Genomic DNA, 24,481 nt, shown 5'->3' with positions numbered 1-24,481 from the left:
GCTTCTTTCTTTCATTTCAATATACTTTATAAAGTCAGCATTCAAATACCCAAAAAACAAAGCTGGATTTTTTGTTTGTTCATTGTAAAGAATGCTTGCTGTCTCTCAGGGTTATACTAGAACTACAATTTAGGCAGGCTCAGACCCTCAGCTTTCACAATTATTAATATAAACAGTTTAGAAGTGTTTAAAAATGTATGCCATAAGGAAAAGAAGAGTAACAGGCTTTTTAGCTGAGCTGTACGCAAGTGTCAGTCCCAGGCAGCACAGTCTTGTGCACGTGAATTATCCCAGTGACTTCACTGGGATTTACTCGTATGGGCAGATCTGCTTATAGAGAAAGAGCATTTGCACTTCTGGAGCCATACTTGCTTCTTCCCTGCAGAGAGAAGTAGAAAAAGGTTGGTAACCTTAGCTGTGGCTGTACAATGTGCCAAAAGCAAAAATGTGTTATTCGCAGACTGATCAATGATAATAAATCATAACAAGAAAATCAATTGTTTCTTTGAATCAGGATTAAGAACAGCTAGAATTACTTGCAAAAATGCCACAACCAGGCAAGAAATGCCAACAGTATAAGCAGACCAACAAATTAACATCAAGCACTATAATGTCCTTCCCATTTTCTGATGGGCAGCAAATAAAAATACAGAAACAACATAGCAACTAGTTTTTCTCCGTCAAGTCTCTCCAACGCTTAAATTAGGTTCATAAATTAAATTAGACATTTTATTCTATACTAGTTGCTGTTAAAATCGAATACTGTGTACTGCTCGTATCAATATATTACCCAATTCCATTTGTGGCTTCACCAGTGGTCATTAGTTTGCCTTTGGCATACCCTGTAGGATTTTTACACAAAAGCTGTTTAAAACATGTACCTTTCCCTATAATGTCCAACCATGAAACCAGATTTGAAAGCATAACCTGCCAGAATTGCTTTTAAGAATAGCATCCTGAAAATTTACAAGCTGTCAAGGTCAAATTACAAAGTTACAATCAATGAATATGAGACTAGACTAGACATTATTTTGTGGAGGGAGAATACTTGTACATCTAAATCCTATCAATATATAGTGTTCTGGTATTCACTACAGCTCGCTCTGTCTCTGCTTTGTCTAGATGGCAGTTGATTCCCACTGTGATCTCCAGAACACTCTGTAAGAATTTATTGTAGCAGTGCAAGATGATCATGTGAAAAATCCCTGGGCAAACTTCTAGCTGCTGTCATAGCTTCGTCCTCCATATGTTGGCAATTTTCAGGATGATTGGAAAAGTTTTATTTATTTATAATCAGGATTTTAAAAAATAAAATAAAATAAGCATTTTGCTTGCTTGGTTGTGTTTACCTTTCCTCACTTTCCTTTTCCCTTTCCCTTTCCTCTTCCCTTTCCCTTTTTTCCCCCTTTTTCTCTTTTTCCCCATTTTACCTCTTTCCATTTATTCTTTTCCCCTTTCTCTTTTTCTTTGCCTTTTTCCCTTTTTTCCTTTTTATCTTTCCCTTTCTCTTTTCCCTTCCCTTTTTCCACTTTCCCTTTTTTCCCTTTCCCTTTCCTCCTTTTTTTTTTTTTTGACTCTGTTCCCTCTTTGTTTCGCTTTTACCACAGCAAAGGACAAATAAAGTTTTGGGGGAGAGGTTGTAGGGTCTTTGGCTCTTGTGGCAATGATCATCAGGGAGGCTCAGGGAATGTTTACTGTAAGAACTCACACTGTAATTGACGGTGGTTGTTGAGCTATTGGGAAAGACAATCTTTATCTTCAGCATTAATTATTCAGTGAAGTTAAACATGTTTTAACAACGTCAAGCAAAAGGCTTTGTCTGAGGTTAGAAAAAATGGGCAAGGCATATTAAAGGCAAGGCATCTTAGCAAACTCACACCTAACAACAAACACTTTCTTAGTCCAGACAAAACACGTAGTTTTAAACAACCAACTTTCTATTTTATTTTATTTTATTTTATTTTATTTTATCCTGCTTTGTTCAGGTTCTTGTAACGTCTTCATCGGCATTGTTTCTAGAGTACAATAAGTCACTGCACATCTATTGCTGTGATATTTTTCTCTCATTATTTCCCTAGGGAAAAAAACCCCAGTATTTACTCAAGCACTTTTTTTGGAAAGGACTTGGGTTCATTCTGTATTTATTTTAAAACTTATATGTGATTGTGTAAGTTATGTGAGGGAAGGCAAGGTCAAAGAAAACTGTGGCTTGTGTAAGTAGCACTAGATGGTGCTGTGAAGAAAAATATCTAAGCTAGCTCTCAGCAGTCTAACTTGGGTGCTGAAATTCGGATAGCCACATTCGTTCGCTGTATAAAGCAGATATACATTGCTGTTTAGGATTGCACTAGATTACTTCCTTTAGGATTGGAAAGTGGTGAGAACCATCATCTGACCAGTACTCAGGAGAGGTCAGGTCCACCAGCACAATGCCAGAAAAATGTACATGTCTTGTATGACCTTTACCTCAGAGTCACAGATGGCCACTGAGGCATGTGCTCAGACAAGAACCAAAAGGTGGGACAGGATTTTAAAATCTATGGAAAATCACCGTAGAGAGTGGAACGAAGGTCTTACGGGCCTGTTGCAGCCAAAGAGATACAGAGCACCGTTCTGAACTAATTAAGGTGTCAAGGATTTCCTAGCCTGTTATAGATGCTATGAAAGTGGTACCTACAATTGCTGCTAAGAGAGCGCTTCACATCAGGAGGAAAAGTACCCATTATTTGTCCTCTTTCTTGACAGACATGATTATCTGCTCAGATGTGAAGAAGAACTGTTCCGGCCTCCAGGCTTTGTCTCCTTTTGGGGTGATGTCTTTGTTCTAGCTCTCAATGTGGAGCATAAGTAGACGAAAAGGTCTGAAAATGCAGCTGCAGTTCGTACTACTGTATAGGCTGATCTGCCTCTGCAAGGCAGTGGTGCTGAGTGCATGCCTTCCAGACTGGAGCAGTGTGGCAAAGTGCTGTAACTTACAGCTTCAAGCTATCTATCTTGAACACGGTCCAGTCCAGAGCTCACGATGAGATGTCCATACGCCCTATTCAGCCACTCTCAGCTTTGCAACTAGTTGAGTCCTGAATTGACACCAATCAAATAGTTTTCCCCCAGAACAAATGGTGCATTATCTTATCACCTGAGAGGCAAGGCCAGCCCCACAAGGTATCTATGTGCAACCCCTCTGTAACCACGTTAGACATTTCTAGTGGCATTGTTGTCTCCCTCGTCACCATCAATTCATTCAGAACAAGCTCCTTTGACACTTCTTCTCCCTAGCTGCTTGGGTCTACCGCTTGAGTCTGGATGTGGAAAAATGGATTCATGCCATTTTATTTTATGTGATGTTATTCCTAAACTTCAAGAGGCGTAATTTATTTTGCCATCTTTATGGTGTTCCCACTTATTCTTAATACACTTCTAAACACAGAAGATATACAGAAAGGCACTTAAATGTCTGGTGAGTGGGGTCTTTAAGTTAAAATTATAGTATTTTAGTACTTCACATGCAATGGTCTCTGTAAAGTTTTCATAATGTCAGAGAAGTTCATAGAGTAAATTAGTTTGACTTCACTCAGAGTGCTAACATTTATAAATCTACAGCGCTGCCTTTCTGAATATATTTACTGCTGCAGAGAGGAAGGGGGGATCAAAGGGCTCTAACACTTATTTCTGCCATCATTTCTCATCTTCAGCACAGTTTAAGTTTTGTATACATAGCAGTTTCCTGCTCCAGAGATGTCAGAAATTATCTGGAGCCTGTTTACAGGACATTAGAATAGGATATGGACAAACCTGCAAAAGAGTAGGTACTGCATATATTAAATATTAATGGCCCACATAAGTCACGAATCCAGATTCACTTGCAGATTTATTGTATGCTGTATTTTGCAGTGTGGGCGTGGAGATAAAACTAGAATCTGTCTTTTCTGAGTGCATTTCTCCCCCACATATTATTTTAGCCTTGACAGTAATGAAAGGAGAGAAATAAACAGTGCAATATTAGTGATCAAAAGCATCAAAACACATGAGGAAAATGTCTAATTGTAAGAGATCACCAAAGTAACAGCAACAGTAATTTCAGGTTCTGCATGGCTTGATGCCTTGAGATGTTAAATTCCCAGAGCTTGGGAGGAGTTTTGAGTTCTTAGCATATCACACCCAAGAAATGTCAAACCACCCAACAATGTGCCTTTTTCCCCTCAGCAAGAAGAGAATTTATTTTTTAATTTGTCAGCAGTATTGCTGTATTGCCCACTGTAGGCTGCTGCTATTTGGAATGTTCCACCAGACTGAGTCATACAATCTCAGGAGATATCATGGTTTTGACAAAAAAATTGATGTGACCCCTAGAAGTTCAACCCCACCCCCCCAAACAAATAAAGAGAACCAACAATTTCTCAACCATTGTTTCTTGGCATAGAGTTCATAATTTTTGAGTATTTGGGGATGGTAGTGCCATGAAGACCACATCCTGCCTTTATTGTCCCAGTAATTTGCCACGTGATTGAATGAACCAGCACGACAGCAATTTGAAGAATCACAGATGCTATATTTCTGGGTGAGAGGGGAGTGGGGTGAATAATTTCCCCCCCCATTATGTCTGGTTTTGGGCAATATTAAGTACATCTGTAGTTAAACAATGAAGAAACAAATGCTGTGATATATTCCGTAAATTTAGAATTGTTGGGGATCATTGCAACAATTGGGCTTGAAATTTTCTGTAGCACAGAGCAAAAATCTCACCAGCCATCTCTTCTTGGAGCCCAGCGTATCTGAAGCACAGCATTCCTTCTGAAAAATCTCTGGTCTTGACTTAAGTACTCTCAGTGTTTGCAGAAAAAGGACAAGTCTGTTAGTGCAATTATTACTGAACGCTATTAATAATATTTGAAATCTAATGATGGGAATGAGACCTCCTGAGGTGATTGACCTCTGGGCTGTTCCCTTGACCTACAGCAAGCTTAGCTACACCTGCCTATACCACTCCAGATAGGTCTGTCAAACCTGTTTTTTAAAGACTTCCAGTGCTGGAGGCTCCAGAGCCTCCCTGGGAAGGTAGCACCTAGGACACGGTTGGGCCCTGGGGACAATATTAAGGCCAGTGCTACAAAACAAACCGTCCATTTTTTTTTTTTAAAACATGAGAAGATAGTCTCACCTGGTGAACTGTGGGAAATTTTAGACTGCTGCTTTTTCTACAGATGTTGTCCATTTCTACATTTTACAACTTTGCCACTGTTGAAACTCCCAGGCTCCACCTAATTTTCTCGTTGGCCATAATTTGAGAAGGATTTTTTAGGCTGTGGACTTTTGTGGGAATCAGAACTTCTCCATCATCTACCATGCAGACTTTGCTGTTCCTTCAAAGTCAGGGAAAGGGTATTCTAAAGTGATTTTAAGGCTCTGTCTTCTTTTGTAAGAGTTATAGAATAGAAACAATGTAATCACCCATTTATCAGCTAAAATTTTCCTACTACCAGTAGGTGTTAAATAAATGTTAAATGCTTTGTCCTGATCTTCTCCTACCCTTATAGTTCTGAACTGCAAGTTTCATGACTTCAGTCAAAAGAGGGCGTTTAGAAAGCAAATGAACAAACAGTAGGTACTTGTGAAAACCAGTCATGTTTCAGAAAGTCACTGCGCATATATTTGGGGAGGTGGGAATTTCATTTTCGAACACAGCTCCCTAGACAGCTTCCTGCACAATCTGGCATCGTCAGAGAGCAAAAAGAGATTTTAGGGGCTGTCTCACACAACTGCTACATTTCTTTAGTCATAGAAGTATCCACAAATCAACAAAACCATGGCATTTACAAGCATGCTACCACCTTCTGTAGCGCTGTCAATGTTAGCATAGAAGGCAGAAGTGAACTTGTTAATCCTCGTAAAATTGGAAAGAAATGGCTTTGTAACAGAAATTTGCAACATGAGGAAATAAGCAGACACACTTTTAAAACTACAGCACACTGGGGTTTTGTTCCTTCGTCTTCTTAATTATCCTTCTTATTGTTGGAGTTAAATTTTAACAAGTAATTTACTAGAACATTGTGGTATTTTATTCATTACTGAATTATGATCCTATCAACAGTGTTACATTTGTTATTATTGTTATTACTATTATTATTCTATTCCTTTATCTTCATGACCACACAACACAGCTTCTGGAAAATAAGTGAGTGCTGGCACTGCACCACCAGCAAAATACATACACGGAAGCGTGTCTAATATTTAAACATATTCACCTCTGTTCCATGCAACACTTTAATATCATTTGCTTTTCTATTTTATGTAGTAATTTTATTTCTGTCACTGATAATTTAGAATTGCTTTCTACTTACATTATTAAACTCATCCTGAGTTATGCAACTGGTGTCTGAGATCACCTGCAGTTTCACTTTATGGTTTCACTGACTCTTCTTACAACATCGATGTATTTCCAAGGAAGGAGTGTAAAATATTTACTTGTAAACTCACTTGTCATCTTCTGGGAAAGGAAAGAAAGTAAAAAAATGTCCATGCCACATAAGACTGTTACCAAGAATATTACTGTAGCTGGACAGCAATAGAGGGGACAGACTGAAACCACTAAAATGCAAGACTTAATATCAGAATTGGAATTTAGTTTTGAAAAAGTGTTTTTCAGTCTCCAGGTATCAGAAAATAGTTACCAAGCAACACTGTAGTTCTTGGTAATGCAAGCAGATCTATTCAAATAAAAAATATTCAAACCATTGTCATTATCAGGGGAGCTATGTTATTGCTGGCTTCATAACATTTGGTGTCTGGACGTTTTCATATTCTACTCCTTGAGCAAAAATCTGCTTTTCCTGAAGAAGGTGCCCTTAATGTTACTTCTGTTAGATTAAGCTTGCAGGGATATGCCACCATCTGCTGTAGTTCCACCTGTATTTTGCTGGGCTGATATAGTAACAGATGCCAACCACTGAAGGGCAAATAGATGGTGAGTACATACACAGTATGTGTGAGAAGCAGCAAAGGAATAGCTTTTTCCTAAGAACACTTTTTCAATGATTGGCATGGGATTTCAGTAAGAGTCTTTGTGTTGAATTGTTCAGTTATTCCTCAGGAAAAGAGCAAATAAATGGGTTAGATCCAGAATTATCTCCTTGTTACCTAGAATCAGCCTACATTTTAGAAGAGGCAGAGTAGACAGAAAAATTGCTAAGAGTGTGTCTTGCAAGCTGGCTGCAGTATGGAAAAGAGTCATGTTACAGAGCCAGGGATTACTATTCCCCTGCCATACAGCTTTGGGTAGATGCGTGTAGGATGTTGTTGCAGATTGGGTCAAACTGTTGGGAAAAATCAGTCCTTCAGGTTGGCTGCAAGAAGTTCTAGAGCTCCTGAAAGCAGATGGCTGAATTAATGGTCATCTCCACAGCCCAGAAAATAGTCCTTCTCTCTGTTCAATCCAAAGGTGTGCAATTGGAACCCCACTGCTCAGAACAATGGACTTTCATTTTGATACCCTATTGAGCTGGAGTGCGTAGGTGACACACAAACACACAGTGTAGGCAGACAGTGATGATTGTTCCAGCACAACCCAAGTATGTAAGGTAAGTCTAGCACAAGGTTAGGCCCTGGGAGGCCTTTTCAGAAAGGAGATTTGATTCTGACCGCAATGGAACGACTGTATGTTTTTCAATTCCTCATGAAGTGGTAAAAAGGGAGAGACTGCCTGTTCTTGAGAAGGAGCACAATTATCTGGTGTTCTCATCAAGTTCTCCTCCTGTAACAGACAGTAAGACCCTGCATCTTTTGCTTGACTGCCTCGGCCAAGCAGGGAAATGGTCCCGAGACCTATGATAGAAGGAAGATAAAGTGGCAAGAGCTCAGGGAAGAGCTATAAAAAAATGACAGCTCTTTGGAAGGTCTGATTTACAGCAATAATACCCAATCATCTCAACTTGTGTGTTGAACAAGTTGCTCTTAAGACACCCTGAGCTACTCTCTGTATTTCAAAGGATCTCTTGTGCTGTGCTTTTTGCTGTATGAGACAGCACAAGGAGAACATTTACTTGTGTGGTTTGGGGCATCCCATGTCCAGCTGGCACTTCACTCTATAAAACAGTCACTATCTGGATGTTTTGGGTTTGTGTGGCGAGGCTTTGGTAGCAGGGGAGGGGCTGCAAGGGACGGCTCCCGTGAGAAGCTGCCAGAAGCTTCCCCGACTTCCCGCCTCTGGCCCAGGCCGAGCCCAGCAGCTACGGTGGTCGCGCCTCTGGGAGAACGGATTTAAGAAGGGGAACCGGTAGCGAGTGGTGGGATTGGAATGTGAGAGGAACCCCTCTGCAGGTACCGAGGTCAGTGAGGAAGGAGGGGGAGGAGGTGCGCTGGAGGAGGGGATGCCCCTGCAGCCCGTGGTGGGACGGCAGGCTGTCCCCCCCCAGCCCATGGAGGGGAGCGGAGGCCCCCCAAGATGGCCGTGACTCCACGGGAAAGCCCGTGCTGGAGCAGTGCGTGACTGAAGATCAGCCCGCGGAAAGGACCCACGCCAGGGAAGTTCGGGAAGAGCTGAAGCCCACGGAAAGGACCCACGCCAGGGAAGTTCAGGAAGAGCTGAAGCCTGTGGGAAGGACTCACGTTGGAGAAGTTGGTGAAGGACTGTCTCCCGTGGGAGGGACCCCACGCTGGAGCAGGGGACGGGTGAGGAGTCCTCCCCCCCGAGGAGGAAGGAGCGGCAGAGACAAGGTGTGGGGAGCTGACCCCAACCCCCATCCCCTGTTCCCCTGCGCCGCCGGGGGGAGGAGGCAGAGAGAGCCGGGAGTGGGCTTGAGGCGGGAAGGAGGGAGGGCTGGGGGGAAGGTGTTCTGAGGTTGGGTTTACTTCTCGGTATCCTTGTTTTGATTTGATTCGTAGTAAATTAAATTGATTTTTGTTTCTTCCGCAAGTCGAGCCTGTCTTTTGCCTGTCACCATAAGTGGTGAGTGATCCCTCCCTGTCCTTCTCTTGACCCACGAGGGTTTTTTTTATATTTTCTCCTCATCATCCCACCGAGGCGGGGAGGGGGAGGAAGCAGTGAGCGAGCAAGTGAGTGAGCGAGTAAGTGAGTTAGAGAGCGCTTCGTGGTGCTTTTTTACTGGCTGGCCTTAAGCCACGACACTGGAGCAAGTTAAAAAACCTTGAGCTTGGGCTGAATCAGCAAGTTGTAACTTCAGCTTCTGCGAACAGTTCTGGGGTCGGCAGTCATGAAGGGCTGCGGGAGACAGAAGGGGAATCTGCTTTTGCTGTTATCCGTCTCCTGATTCAAGCAAAACAAATGAAGCAGCCAGGGCTGCTCTACTCACCTCAGTAGTGCAAAAAGCAGAAAGCAGCAACAGCCAGCAGGGAAGGGATATTTGCTTTCTAGCTCCTCTCTCCTGTGAGGGCAAAGGAAGCTGGGGAAGCCAGCAACCCCTCTGTTCCCCTTCTAAATTTGGGCTGAAGGAGATGCATCCATTTTAACATGCAGCACAGAACATCTTTTCAAATGATAGTGACATCTTTCTTAATGCAAATGCTTGTAAGGGCCACAATTAGATCCTCAAGGGATGCATGCTGTGGGCAATTAAAAGGTTCTGATAAACATAAAGGTGATCTTTTATCACAGCCATCTCTCTTCACAAGCAGTGGTAAGAGTATCCCTCTTACAGGATGATAAACATGCCAAACTGATGATTACAATTTTTAAAGGCAAACCCTGTGGCAGAAAGCCACACTGCTGATCTTATCTCATAAAGATGCTACATGCTGTATGTGTCTGAACTTCTGTTTATGCCTATCTTCTTATAATGTAGAGAGAAAATTATTACAGTATTTGTACCCAATTTAATTTGAGAAATCAGTGAGTAGGAGAGGGTGGAAGCGGGGGGAGGGGGAGAGGGTGGGGAGGACCTGCTCTATTTACAGCTCTTAAAAATAGCATGTGAAGCCAGAAACTCATACAAAACTGAACTAGCCATCATCCACACGCAATACATTTCCAAACAGAGGATATCTAGAGTACTTCCCAATTACGTTCAGTTCACTGCAGTAGGTGACCCCAATTTCTTTGAAAAATCTTTATAACAGTTCTTTTCAGAAAACCTGCATGGGGTGCTGAGAATAAAAGTCAAGGCCATAGAGTTTCCCTTACTTGGGCTTCCTTCAAATAAAATCATGTGTATTACATGACCAGGGAGGGAGCTGGAGGACAAAGATGTGGCACCTGCGCATGGGCATTTAAAGCCAGTGGCAAGACAAGTTGAAGATTATCAAAATGAAATTTTGAGACGTCTGTTGTATTCACCACTTGGGGGGCCTATGCCCTGCCTCTTATTTCTTTCTCTGGTTGCTCCCATGTGCCCTATAGTTGCTGTGGGTTGGCCCTGCTCCTGGCAGCCTGGTGGGGTTGATGCTGCTGGGGGGCCCAGCAGTGGTGGTGATGTTGCCCTGGTGGCTGCTGCACACAAGGGTAGAGGGTATGTCATGGCCCCTGGGCTCGGGGCGACTCAGGAGCCCTGGTGCAGCAGGGAGACTCGTGCTTGCCCCCATAGCACGCAGCCGTGTCCGATGGCTGTTCTGAAAGCTTTGGCTCCCGCCTGGCACGTCAATACAGTGGGCTGCATGGTGTGTAACCCTCTTAGAGTGTGCCTCCAAAAGCTCTATGGTGAGGTCCTTAAAGCAGATGGAACTGTAATGGCATGGGTGGGGGGCTTGTAGGGATCTCTCTACTTGGCTAAGCACTTTTCTAGCTTTAGGACTGTGCCCTTGTTAAAAGAATGGGCTCACTTTAGTTTCATGGGTGTTTTCAGAGCAATGCGATAGAGAACATGACTGTTTTTACTTAATATTTATTTTAGTGGTGTTGGCATGCGAATGACACAATGCAACACAAAGGGCACAAATGAAATTTGCTGCTGACACTATGAGGAGGCACCAGTGTAAAGAGCATCAGGCTGTCGTTGGGGGAGAACTGGATGATCTCAGGGGAAAAAGTAACAGAAGTGGAATTAAATTTTATAGTACAGAGTGTAAATGGGCTTGGGGACTATTATCACTTTTTTGCTTTATACTGGGAGCTCATTAACTAGGGATGACTGATGCTGAGAAGGAGCTGGGTGTATTGGCCACGCGACAACTGAGAGCCACCAGTGCTGTGAAAAGGCAATGGCAATCCAAAAATGCCTCTGACGGGATATTTTCAGTAGAGATGAGGGAGAGTTCATGCCATTTTACAAGGTACTGCTGACATCTCATCTGCAATACTGTCTCCAGTTTTAATCAGCCATATCTAAGAAAGATGAATTCAAATGCGAGCAATTTCCAATGGAAGGCTAGGAGGTGTCTGAAAATGGAGAAGAAAATGTTGAAAATCATCATGCTGGAGGAAAATGCCAAACTGAGTTGGAATTTATCTTATTCATTACTTCAGCTCTTTTTTTTGTATTGCTTTAACACTGGACATTTAAATGCTAGATAAACAAAATACAATTTGTTTTACAACAGAAAATGTCTCCTCTATCAATTTGCAATAAAAAAAAATGTGTGTAGCTTTGTGCTAAAATGGCCAATTTAAATTGGATTCCAAAGTTACAGTTCAGCCATCAGCTTGAAGTTTGTTGCAACATGGGCCTGAATATCTAAAATCATTTTCAGTGGTCCATAAATCACTTTATGGAACCTGGAAGTGTGTACAGGAATGGCTCCCAAGCCAGCAGAAGTTAATGAAAATGAAAAAAAAAAATGAAAAAGGAGAATTTATGTATTTTCATACCAGCCTTAATTGTTATACCTACTAGAACATATACTATTCTTATGCAACCATGATTGTACTTCATCATCCTTGTTATGCCACCACACACTTTCTGGCTAATTTATCTTCTTTTCACTGCTTTCCATACAGATGCCGTCTGCATGGCATGGCAGGCTCGTGCTCTGTGACCTGAGGCTGGAACAGGACATCCTGGTCATAAATTGAAAACAAGCAGGAGCCAAAACATCACAGCTGTCTCCTCTCTCACCTTTTGCCCTGACCCTCTCTGGAGGCCAGGAGCCGAGGGGTGGCAGGGTATGAGGGCTCAGTAGTGCCCAAATCTCTCCCCAGCTGCCCTGCCGTCAGTGTGGGATCCGGGCAGCTCATGACAGTGCCATCCATCCTTGACCTGACGGTGCTCAGTTCCTGCAGAGCCAGGCTGGAGGCATGCATCAGTGGGTGACTCGCAGCTTCAGGTCTGTTATATCCAGGGGGCTGGAGGGAGTTGGACCATTGCTGTTGACTGAGTGCTATTTCATTAATTTTCTTTCCATTTTCCATGGATTGGTTGAGGAGGGGAAGTCTCTGAGGATGGTCTTGATAGTTTTCTTCTCCCCAACTTTTGATGGGAAGAGTAAATTTTACTTTTTGCACAGATCCTATTCCTAATTCTGAAAACTGACTCACTCCCTAATTTTTGGGATTGGGCCATCTGTTTACAATAAGAAAGGTAATGGATGTTAAACTCAATTGAACTGTGATCTTTTCTCGGAAGCTGCTTGGTTTCCCCAGATTTGTGTCCACCTTCTCTCCTCACAAGCCTTGATGATGAGTGATGGTTCCTGTGAGATGCATCACAGTTACCTGCTCTTTTCACTTGCTGCCAAGATACTCTGTGTTTAAAGGAATTCTAGGGAATTTTAGTGGAAAGCTTAAATGAATGAAAGGTCTGAAGTACTATTTTATTAAATAAACAATGGGCAAGCAAACATTTTCTTAAAGGCATCTCAGGGCAGGGAATGGGCTGCAGCCTGCATGAGTAACCCTGTGTCCTGCTCTCCTCTGACCTTTTCCTGAGGGACCCTCACAGCCTCTCCCTTCTCACATACCCTGACGTGCATCTGCTGCTTGACTAAAATTTGGGTATTCCAGTTGTGTGACAGGCGAGAGTGTGATTATGTTTAAGGAGGGCCTGTATACTTTATAGCATGTAACAGCAAGTTCCTTCCCTGTGTTGTCACCTGTCCAGATGCTTTACCCAAAATTACTGGATGCATTTGGGGTATAGGAGTACCTGCATTTTGACCAGCTAGCAGCTGATGTCCTGCTCTATAATAGAGGATGGGAATGGTCAGACAACCTTTGTCATAACTTCATACGGGGTGTGAGCCATGTCTCAGTCAAAAGGTTGGACTTTGCTGGCCAAACTCAACAGCACTACTGTTTGTTAAAGACAGAAGAAAGTTTCAAGACATTAGCTAGGTGATGCAGGGAAATATTTGCATTGAGCATCACTGTGCACAGTCTAGAAACCACCTGCTGCAACATTTTGTAAAATATGTTTGGAGACTGAAATGCCAAATGGTATACAGATGCTAATCAGTTAAAACCATCAATATCTGTTTTCTGAGCATGGATCAGAGAACAGTATCTTGTATACAGCACAAACTGACAGAGAATATTATTGTCAAGCAGAGAAACTATCAGGTCATACTTTAATTCTTCTCAGCTGTCCAGGGAGTTTATTTAATCTCCAGTGCAAAGGGAGGATTCACAGATATATCTAGCTGAGATGGAAGGGATGTTGTAAAGGCATATTTAATGGCATGTTGTTAAGATTTTATCATGCCCACCTGTGAACTTGGAAATGTGGAAGGTGCAACCATTCTTTTGCCATAGCAAAGAAGATACCTTTTTTTTTTTAACATAGTTTGTGATCTGCAATACATAATCTTTATTTTATCCTGAAGATTACAGGTTTTATTTATTTCTTGGCCAATTTGAACTCTTATTTTATAGCCTGTGGAAATACCTGTATGTACTTTTGTACGTCAGCCAAGGGTGTTTATAATGTGCAGGAGTACTCTTTTTTTTTTCCCTATTGCTTCAGGAGCATCAGGGACCTTTCTGTACTAGAAGATGAGCCTAAAATAGTTCTAGTCTGAAACATCCCTGTATAAACCAGTCTCAGATCATCTCCTGATACATGCCTTTCCTCCTCAGAGGTGTCAAGAACCCATTTGGATTGAGAATGGTTTAGTTGTCTTTTCCAGCTTTGTGAAGTTCAGACACTATCCTGAAAACGAGCTGTGATATTTTGCAAGGTTCAGCCTCAAACTGCAAAACTTGGCTATAGGCATAAAGGACAGTGAAGGTTCTTTTGGGGGATAGCACCAACTACTCAAAATCCAATTAGTTTTTACTATCAAGCTTTGTAAAAAGCCCATGCAGACATGCCACCAGTTCCTTAAGAATTTGCTCTCAGTATTAAAAATTGACGGTCCTTTTGCGCAGATCCGTTGGTCTACACAGAAGGAGGGTTATCTGGTGCAATTTCAAACAACTTGGAAGTATGCTTTTTGTTGTTGCTGTTCTGTGTTATCCTGGTCCATGACTGAAGCTTATGGGCATTGCTGCACTAAAACTAAGCTAATAAATGTAAAAATATCCTTTGAAAACCTGCTTCTGCAGTGTTGTATGCTGGCTCAGCTGTTTCCGCTTCCTCAAATATTTTTCTGTCCTGCCACGACGCTAAAAAGAGGTTGTTGGTTTTCTTTTTAGTTACAAGCTGTTTCAAATTCTTCTGTTATATCAGGCATAGAGTTTTACTATCTCCTTCATAGTGAAAATAATGATAACTTGACAGGAACAACAGATGTACCAGAGTCTCTCTATTTGGACAAAATGATACACCGATCATGCAAGTTGCCAGCAATTTGATTCAGCTATGAGCTGTGAGTGAAACTTGTTCAAACGTGTCATAGATCTTCCATAGTTTCCCTTCTGATTAAATGCCATTCATATCCTACTAGAGCTGGACAAATGTAGTGTCCTTTGTTGTACTGCCTATTGCTCTTCCTCTGTGTCATCAACTCGGTTAAGATGGAGACGTTCAGTGTTGCACATTCCTGTTCTACTGATCCACTTGTGTCTCGCAAAAAACCCCCTCTGATGACAACAAACCAAAATAAAGCCCACTGATGACACAGGTGCATTGCGTATCATTTTCCTTTTGGATAAGCTAGGCAACATAGGTATATGCTCTCGTCCGAACGTGATGTATTAAGGCTTGATCTTTCCAGCACCCCTCTGCCTGAGAAACTTCCTGCATGTAAGAAGGCTCGTTTAGTTTAGTGGGACAGCTTGTGTTTGTAGGACTGAGGCCTTGAAGTGCATGGATAACTTTCATTGACAGTGATTGCAGTTATTTATCTAAATCCTTTGGGCAACTATGGACAAAGGGAAAACAGCAATACATTGAAAAAATGAATATTAAATATGTTTCTGATTAAAGTGACAGCCAATGCAATATGAAACAATAAAAACCATATAGAACCTGAACAGTTACTTCAGATAGGCTCATTTGACCATGAAATAATATCATTAATATCAATTCACATATACCACTGCTGACTTTGTGACCATAACACTTTTCAGAGTGAAGAAAGCTTCCATATAACTTTAAAAGACAAATTGGCGTTTTGAGTTTTTTAAGAGAATTTTGTGGGAAAAGAAAGACAGTGTTAATATTATTGCTTGGCTATTTATTTCAGGTACTGCTAACTGATACCTATTTTGAGTGAATCTCTTATTTTGTTGGGGATTTTCCCTTAGAAATCTGCAAGTTCAGACACTCAAAAAGGGATAGAATTTTAAAGTGTGGCCTTTTGGATGTCAGTCTGATTTGGGCTTCTCACTCCACCACCATCCAAATAAAGGTGGTGATTTAACATTTTTTATTAAAAAACTCCAAAGGGCAAACCTTGCTAAGTATTTGTTTGTTGAGCTTCTCTAGGTTTGCATGTTTGTTTAAGTGTTTAATATGGCATTAAAAGTAGGACAAGCAAGCTGCTGTCACTGCTCTTCACCCACATCCGTACAATGCCATTACAAACATTTCCTTATTATATTAACATGTCCTTCTAAGTCACTTGCATCAAATCACATTTATCACAGCATTTCTTAACTCAGTAGCAGAGTTAGTACTGTTATTGATACTTAACCTTGCAGGTGGCTAGCCAAAATTTCAACTGCTAAACCTAGACATATTGAAGAAACACATTAGCCCATCTCATACTCAGTTGCCCAAATATCACTGTTTCTTCCTGGCTAAAATAAAAACCAAAAAAATAATAAATCGACCCATATTCACAGTGATTTTATCTACGTCAAGTCATCATCTTGGGCGTAAATTGCTTTTCTTGCATCTCTGAAAAGTCATAAATCTCAAGAATTAGTATGCTAACCAGGTGAAAACTCAGTATCTGTAGGCAGCACTCTTGTGGGGAAGCCAAGCCCAACAAAAGCCATGCATATTTGAGGAGTACTATCAGAACGAGCAGTGTTAAAATTGGGTGGGACAACGTTGTCTCTGGTTCTGCATTTCTTAAGATATCTGCTGTGTAGAGAAAAAATAAGACCACAACCGACAGTGCTATCATGCTCATTTGTTTCTCAAATCCTTGTGCTTGGGGAAAGAAGAAAGTACAGAGAATATTGTTGACAGTTCTGTTGCATAATACTGCAAATGCTGTCCCTAGCTTTTCTGTAATCACTTTTGCCTTTAAACATATGATTTAGCTATAAATTATCACCCTAGCCACGAGCACTCCATAAACTCACTGAAAAGCAAATTAACCTTTTCTCTCTAGAATGAACTCTCCTATTAATATGAGAATCAATTCAGTCCTTTTTGTTTTGGTTACCCCAGCCTGTTTGCACTTCCCAAGCTGAATAGTGACTATCCAAGACAGTTAGTCACTAAAGCAGAATTAATTTCAATAACAAATTAAAAAAAAAACAACCCTACCCAATAATATAGTAAGTGATGTTCTGGAAAGCTTTTCATTACTTCATCTGTGGTTTCTAATTGCAAAACAGAATGTCTAATTATTGCCCTGATTCTTCCATCCTGACCTTGGACGAGGTCCACAGGTGGTGAACACCAGTGCAGTTTAACAGCAGTCCATGTCACCTACACACTTTTCAACTGTGAAACCACGACAAGCACTTGTTCTCAAGTGGTATGCATAAAATCTTACTCTCAGAAGCATGTGGACTTTTTATCACCCAAGGAAAAGTTCGTCCAAAGAACAGAAGTCCACCAAGATCAAAGGAAAGTCTGTGTGCAGTGAAGAAAGAGCTGTAGTAGAATCCAAGTGTTGTGTGTGTACGGGCATACAGGGTAATGGGAAAGGTTATACAGGTTTTTCCTTCTTTGTTCTCACTTTCCTACAGTCATAGCAGATGCTAAGAAGTATTTTCTCCTCTGCTTCTCAGGCTTTGTATCCTTATACAAAGAATTTCATCACCCTACTTTACGCTATCATCTCCTTCACTGACAGGCAAATATGGTTAGTAGAAAGACATTTCTTCTGTGTTCTCACCTTTTTTTTTCTACACTAAGTGATACAGCTTTGGTTCTCCTACCCCCACCACAATCAATGAATTCCTCTTTTGCAAGGAAGAATGCAGGGCAAGATGCAGCTATATCCAGTCTCATTAAGGAACAGGCCTTAAAAGATTAAAATACATGTACACTTCTGATAGCAGCAAAATAATTAAATCTGCAGTAAAACACTGACTTATGTGGTACCTTAGCAAAATGTCAAATTTCATGGTGGCACAGCACCAATTCTGTCCCTAGGCTCTCAGGAGTGTTGTTTTAGGCTCTTTGATGACTCAAAGGAGAGTGAAGGCATATGTTTTTAGGACAATTTATCTATATGTATCTATATACATCTAAAAGAAAAAAAGAAGAAAGCTGAGACTCGGTGGCAAAGACTGAAGGTTCCTCCAGTGAGAAATGCTGAGGAGACCTCTGTTGCACAACTCCTGCCTACCTGCAGGCTCAGGGACAGGATCCAAAGCCACATCCAAACCCACCGCTGCAACCCTGGAACACCCCCACTGATTAGTGTCCTAATTTTGGAGTTGCCCAAACACCGCATGCAACTTCCTCATGTCCCTGGAATTATATGAAGAACTGCTCCATTTCTCAATGGCTTAGAGCAAAGCTCATGTCAGCTGGGACCTAGAAACAAAACCTTCCTCTGAATGAGGGCTGATCTGTAGGGTTTTTGGAGGACATGTAGAGGATACAGAGACAACAGCTGTTTTCTTTTAAAACATGGCCAGAGGAGGAGGAGGGCCCACTTCTCACACAACAGCCTTGTTGTCTGGGCAGTCACCCAACAGACAAGAAAACAAGACTTGCTCCCAGGACTGTTTCAGTGTTTTATATACTTTGGAATAAGCCTGCATTGGATAAACATCCTTGGAATTGAGGGACCTTCTCTTTTTTTTCTGGCCCAGTGGATCTTGGGTTCATTTCCACAGCACATTCGCTTTCTCTCTGTGACCCAGTAGATACGTAACTATTTCTCGCAAAGGGAAACATAAGATCTCTCCCATTTCCCTGAGAATAATTGCCACATTGCAAACCCTGCAAAATCTCGCAGGCTGCAAAGAAAGGAATTGTGAGAGCTCTCCCAGTTCCCAGAGGGGAATTGTAAACCACAGTGCACATGTGGGCTCACGCTGGCTGCCAACGCAAGCTTCTGCTGCCAGGGACATACAACATTTTTAAGGACAGTCAAGTATACATGTAGGTCTGGATCAATTTACTCGGTGGTTGGGAAAAGGAGAGGGAACCCGGGTACAGAATGGAAAGTTAACAAAGAGGCGGTGGAGGGAAAAGGTAAAGATATGTCTTCCTCTCATCGCTAATAATTGTATACCTGCATGCTGCTGAATTTCAGGCACAAATGCCACTAAAGTCCTTTTTATTATAGTTGTCTCCTGAAAAAAACAGCCCATCAATTCACTGCCTTAAAAGAAATCATTACCTTTTTGCCAATGTGTACATTTATGAAGGGAACACATAATTCTTTCCAGAAGTATAATTTTAGTATCTGTAAATACATTGCTGGCCTCTCTATCTTCTTGTTCTACCACTTGTCATGTGCCCTGGGCCAATGTTGCTCTAAGAGCCATATTGAGTAGTATAAGCTGAGCATGAGCTTTGAGGTATTTTTATGTCTGTTCACTTGCTAAACGTGTACTTTGTTTTTTCTAATGGTGTTAAACTAAACTCCCTAGATTAAGCAGTTAATATAGGTCAAAATTAGTTCTTCAGGGATGGGTCAGACTCTGCCTGCTATTCCCATTACCCGCAGGGTTAAGCTGCAGTTTTTGTCTCCCTGTTTAGATTCTGTGCTGTTGTCAAGTGTTTTTCAGTATTTTTAAATACCAGTGATAGCTTTGCTAGAATCAGCTCTCTCTAAACATCCTTTTTAATATGCCGCTGTTTCATTTCTAACTTTTTACGCTGATTCACACCTACATTATTAAGGAATGCCTACACATCACCTCTGCCCTCATAAATAGAAAGACCTCCTTAAAGCTTTCAAAGTACTTAGCTGCCCTGCATAGCGCGGTAAAGAGGGTGAAATGGAATATATTAGGAAATGTCATACCCAGTCCAAATTGGATGAGCAATTAGTGAACTAATAATAAGGTTGCAGCGCTGTTTCTTCAGAAACCTTTAATTTTGACATCAATAGGCATCATACGTATCTCAGTGTGAAATAACTTTATAGCTTTGGTTGGTCTTATGATAGCAATGCTTAGAAAAAACCTGGCATCTATGGCACTGTTAATGGAACGATTAAGGCTGCAGATGAAAATGCACAGAAGTCAGGGTAAGAACTGTAACATTAGCTAATTTACTTTATACTTTTGTACTGTCTACTATGGGAGGCTGTTGAAATCTAGGTCTGGTTACACAAGTACTGAATGACTGCTAGTTTGACACTCGTCATATTAATCTCCCTAGGCTGCCTCTATAGTCAGTGAAGAGGCAGAAGCCTTGTTTTGCCACTCTGAATTGCCCTGTCTCACTAGGCAAGTTAGCTTTTGCGAATTAACCCTTCTGCCTCCCTGCATATTAGTTTACTGGTTAAAGTTATTACAACTAATCCTCACTATTTCAATTCCTGATATTTGCACATGGAAATTGAAAAGCCTTGTTTTGCACTAACGTGAGCTCTTGCATATAACTTCCTAGTTTTTTTTTTTTTTGAAAAAAAAAGAAAGGGGACATTGTCCAAGTTTAATGGCAGTTTAGCTTTATAGGCCTCAGTACAGGATCCATCATTAAAATTAAGCATGTGCTTAATTGGTTTTCTGAATACAGATGGATTTAAGCACATGCTTAAATGCCTTGCTCACTTGAGGCCCTAATAGACCATGCAAACTTTAAAGTTCACATCTCATTGAGATAAATGGAGTGGATAATCATAAATTTATCAGAACACAAGCTGCTGCTCACTGTATATGTAGACAGCACCTTGTAGTATTGTCCTCTTTCCTGCTGGGATATCTAAATCTTGCTGAGATAAAACAGTAGCAGCAGATTAAGAACTGTTATTTCTCACTCAGATCAATTCAGCAGTACAGTATTTGATAGTATGATGTCTGTGCATTTGCCACAGAGAAAAGAAATATTTTTGTATGAAATCTTATAATTTACGAAATTAGGTGGAAGCAAAAACCCCAAGCAAACAGAAGAGATACTTAGAGCCAAATAATCTACCAGCTACTTTGTGGCTGTACACTGTCTTTCCTGAATATGAATTTAAGACAGATTTTTTTTTACGTTTCAAAGAGACAACTGGTGTCTCTCACAAGACTTGTCTGTACTAAGGGACTTTGCAAAAATGTCATACTTTTGGTAACAACAGCAAGGCCCTAAAGATACTTCTACTGTAGACTGGGTTAATGGTAATGTTAGCATTTTCAGCACTAGTCCTTTGTGTTCTGACCCGATTGTTAAGTGGTAGAAATTTCCATTCCTATTCATGGTTCTGTTGTTTGCAACTATCTCCACGCTTGTGCTATGTGCTAATGGTAGCAACAAATGGAAAATTAGCAGAAAGCTCCCAGTATGGATACCAGAGCATACCAGAGTGGACATAGCATTGATGTAGGTGGTTGAGGAGCACTATGTTGCTGCTTCTTTTCCCTCATCCCTGTTACATTTTCTGTGTGACTGGAGCAGACTTGTAGCATGGGGCTGCTGGTGCAGAAGGGCCCATTCCAGCTGTTCTATCCTGAGCTGTTATACAGTGCAATAGCTCTTCTGCACCTCCTGGGTTGATGCATGGGGAATCAGGGAAAAACTGTGGTCTTGTACTGGGAATGCTGTGGCAAGAAGTTTGAAATAGAAACTTATAAGGGTCTTAAAACCCCCTTATCTTATCCCTATTAATTCTCATTTATCTAGCAAAATTTTTTTCAGCTGGACAAGAGTTGTTGCAATGACTAGCACTGAACACTCTGCCCAGCAAGCCATTACGTGGTCAGGAAGCTGTTCCATGAGCAGCAACTTGTGTCGGGGTTGTCTGTGGGATTTTCTTGTATTTGATAATGACTGAACTCATGTTTCCCTCAGTGAGAAGACAGTATTTTCTGAGATGACTTACTTACCCCTGTTTTGAATTAGCATACTGTAGGAAATGGTACAAAAACTTTTTGGAAGGAAGGGTAAACAGAACAAAATAAAATATTCATATAGATACCATGATCTCAAATGTCATTCTGTAGGAACTAAGACTATCGGATTTCATTAAAGCGAATTGTGGTGGACATGTGCTGGATAATCCAGCGATAAGATCTGGACATGTGACGCTTTTTAAAATAAAGCATACAGAACAGTCCCAACAGTGATTGCCCTTGCTTATACAAGGCTCTGCACCTACCAGCTTTTTCTTTTTCACTCTATGTTACAACTTCTAGGTTTGTTTTGAGCCATGTTAGATGATAGAATTAAAAATGCTGGAGGCTAAATGAGCATGAAGCACTGTCTGGACAGGTGACAGCCATAAAATTTAACACCTTGTCTTTTATGATAAATTCCACTAACCTATACATGTTACATTATGTAACTATTTTGTTATCACTGTCATATAAACATTTTACCAAAGATCACAAAAGAAACTAAGGTACTTAAAAGAACTCCAGAATTAATTGGGGAGCGAAAATCATGTTTTACAGTAAAAGCCTTAAGTAGATACACCTGGTTCATGTCTCTGTGAAAGGTGAAAAGATATTATACAAGAACTTCCTGTGATTATGTTGATCTGTAATACAGTATTGCCATGGCTAGTAACATGCAGTAAGCTTAGCACTGGGTTTGCAAGGTGTCAGGTCTTGCTCTGTCTGAGCTTTCCTTGACCTGCCTGCAGCCTTGTTTTAGTTGGTTTAGTTGTGACAGCAATTTCTGTAACTCTTTAGGACTTTATGGCTGATTTGCTTTACTTTTTTTTAATCTATCTTTGTGTGGTACCACCATGGTTTTACCAGTACAGAGGAATACATGCCAGGGAGGATAAGAGAGACACAGGGTGCAGTGTGGAGGGGTACAGGCTTGGGAGGATAAGATATGGGGCACAGGCTCAACACTGGAGACTCCACAGCTAAAGAAATGCAGACCTAGAGGTGGACTGAACTGTTTTTTAGGATAAGAAAGCAAACAAAGAAATAGTATGTAACATATGTAAATCCACCACAAAAAAATGGCTATAACGTGGAGGTGCAGATCAATGAAATAAAAGCTAGGTGTAAAAGCATGTTAGCAGACATACAAAAGTGACCCTGAATGAATCTAAGACAGCGAAAGAGGAAAACATCAATGTGAACATAATATTCCTCCTGGCAAAGGACTTCAGATGCTGACAACTCACTGTTAACACCACCAACACCAGAATGAAACCCCTGACCTTGGGACTAAGAGGAACACCAGAATGGTGAGCAAAACATCAGGAAAAGAGGTAGAAACTAAGTGCACATGTAAAAATTTAACTGTATTACTATTATTATTACCACCGCACATTTTCTGCATAGACATATTCTTTCTCTTTCCATAGTAATTATAGCTGGACTAATAATGATTCTTGGATTAGACTGTTAGGATTTCAATTGTACTAATGATAAATTTTGACTTCTTTATATATAACGTATGTTTCCTCTTTGCCTGTAAACAAGATTTTTAACTACCTAAGGAAGAAATTTTGAATACAGCTTTTTTACACTAGTAGAAAATAGTATAATAAGATTCAGTGGTCAGAAATTGATGTGGATGAAACAATGAAATGATATTTGTTATATGCTGCCAGCAATAATAAATATATATCAAAATAAAAAGCAAACTGTGCAAAACAGGAAAATGGTCTTAATAGGGAAATGCTAATCAGGAATGTGCATTTCACCATAGGAGTTTGTCTTGGCTTTGTCTTTTTGCCAATGGCAAGCTTTAGGCAAGAGGGAAATAACGTACTACTATAGCTCATGGAAACAGTCTGCCCTCCCTTCTACGTTTGCCAGGGTGGTGGTGTTGCACTGGCTGTTAGCACCGTCAGGCTCCCTGTTTATGCTCCCACAAGCTCTTCAAAAGAAGCAGCACTTGTTTAGGCTCATGGACGTTTTCCATTAGGAGAGCGGAGGGGGAGATCATGTACATGCTTCTTCATTCTCAATTGAGCTTAGAAAAAAAATGCTCTGTGCAATATTCACTGAAAGACCTTGGCTTTTCAGGGGCTGCAAAAGCTGTACATAAAATGAATTTTTACTGCCAAAATGGATCTTATTATTTGGAGTGTTTTAGGCTACATTTGTACAAAGCAGCACGTAACTGTTCTTTGGAGAGCTACGGTGAGGCTTTATAAGAACATGGAATGGAAGCAAAGAGGTCGCATTAATTTATGCTTTCATAATATCGAGACTGTAAGGAAATATATTTTAAATAAGAATTGACATAGGAGACCTCCATGATAACAGCTTATATTGAAGGAAATCATTCCTATACAATATATTTCTCAAGGCTCATAAAAGATAGCAATAACAAACAACATTATGCAGTATCTGGGAAATTCTATTTACTTAAAATGCTTTCTGCTTTTATTATTATTCAGGCTCATTCCTTCAGTGGAAGTTCTGATTGCAGCTTGAGCGATGTGTATGATCTCATTACAACAGGGCTGTATTAGAAAATCTGATACCGATAGTTCCAACAATGGCACCTTTCTCTTATTATCTGTCACTTGGCTACCAGAGCCGTGCAAATTTCCTGCCATCAGATTCTGGAAGGTGGCTGGAAACCAATCTAATATGCTGTACATATCCCACATCATACACCTTTTGCACTGGGGAAAAAAGCACATTCAATATCCTGACTCCAGCCAGTTTGGAGCACGGACTGCCACACACACAGTGTTGGGTAGTGGACAGGTTTATACTTTGCTGGGGAGCGTACAAAAGGGCCATCGTATAGGCCATAATACAGATACGTATCAACATGAATCTTTTGACCATACACCCTCAAGTAAGTCACAGGCAGCTTCCAGGGCAGTCATTCATTGATTTCTAGCAACCATGTCCTTATTTCTTCATTATCACTTTTCTACTGCACATTCATGTCCAAGGCCAGCGAGATTTTGCCTTTGAAAGGTCCAAAAGGCTAGGTAGTGTCAC

Source organism: Harpia harpyja, chromosome 8 (assembly GCF_026419915.1).
Source record: "Harpia harpyja isolate bHarHar1 chromosome 8, bHarHar1 primary haplotype, whole genome shotgun sequence".
NCBI classification, from domain to species: Eukaryota; Metazoa; Chordata; class Aves; order Accipitriformes; family Accipitridae; genus Harpia; species Harpia harpyja.
The sequence above is the reverse complement of the archived record's forward strand: the minus strand, read 5'-3'. Positions refer to the sequence as shown.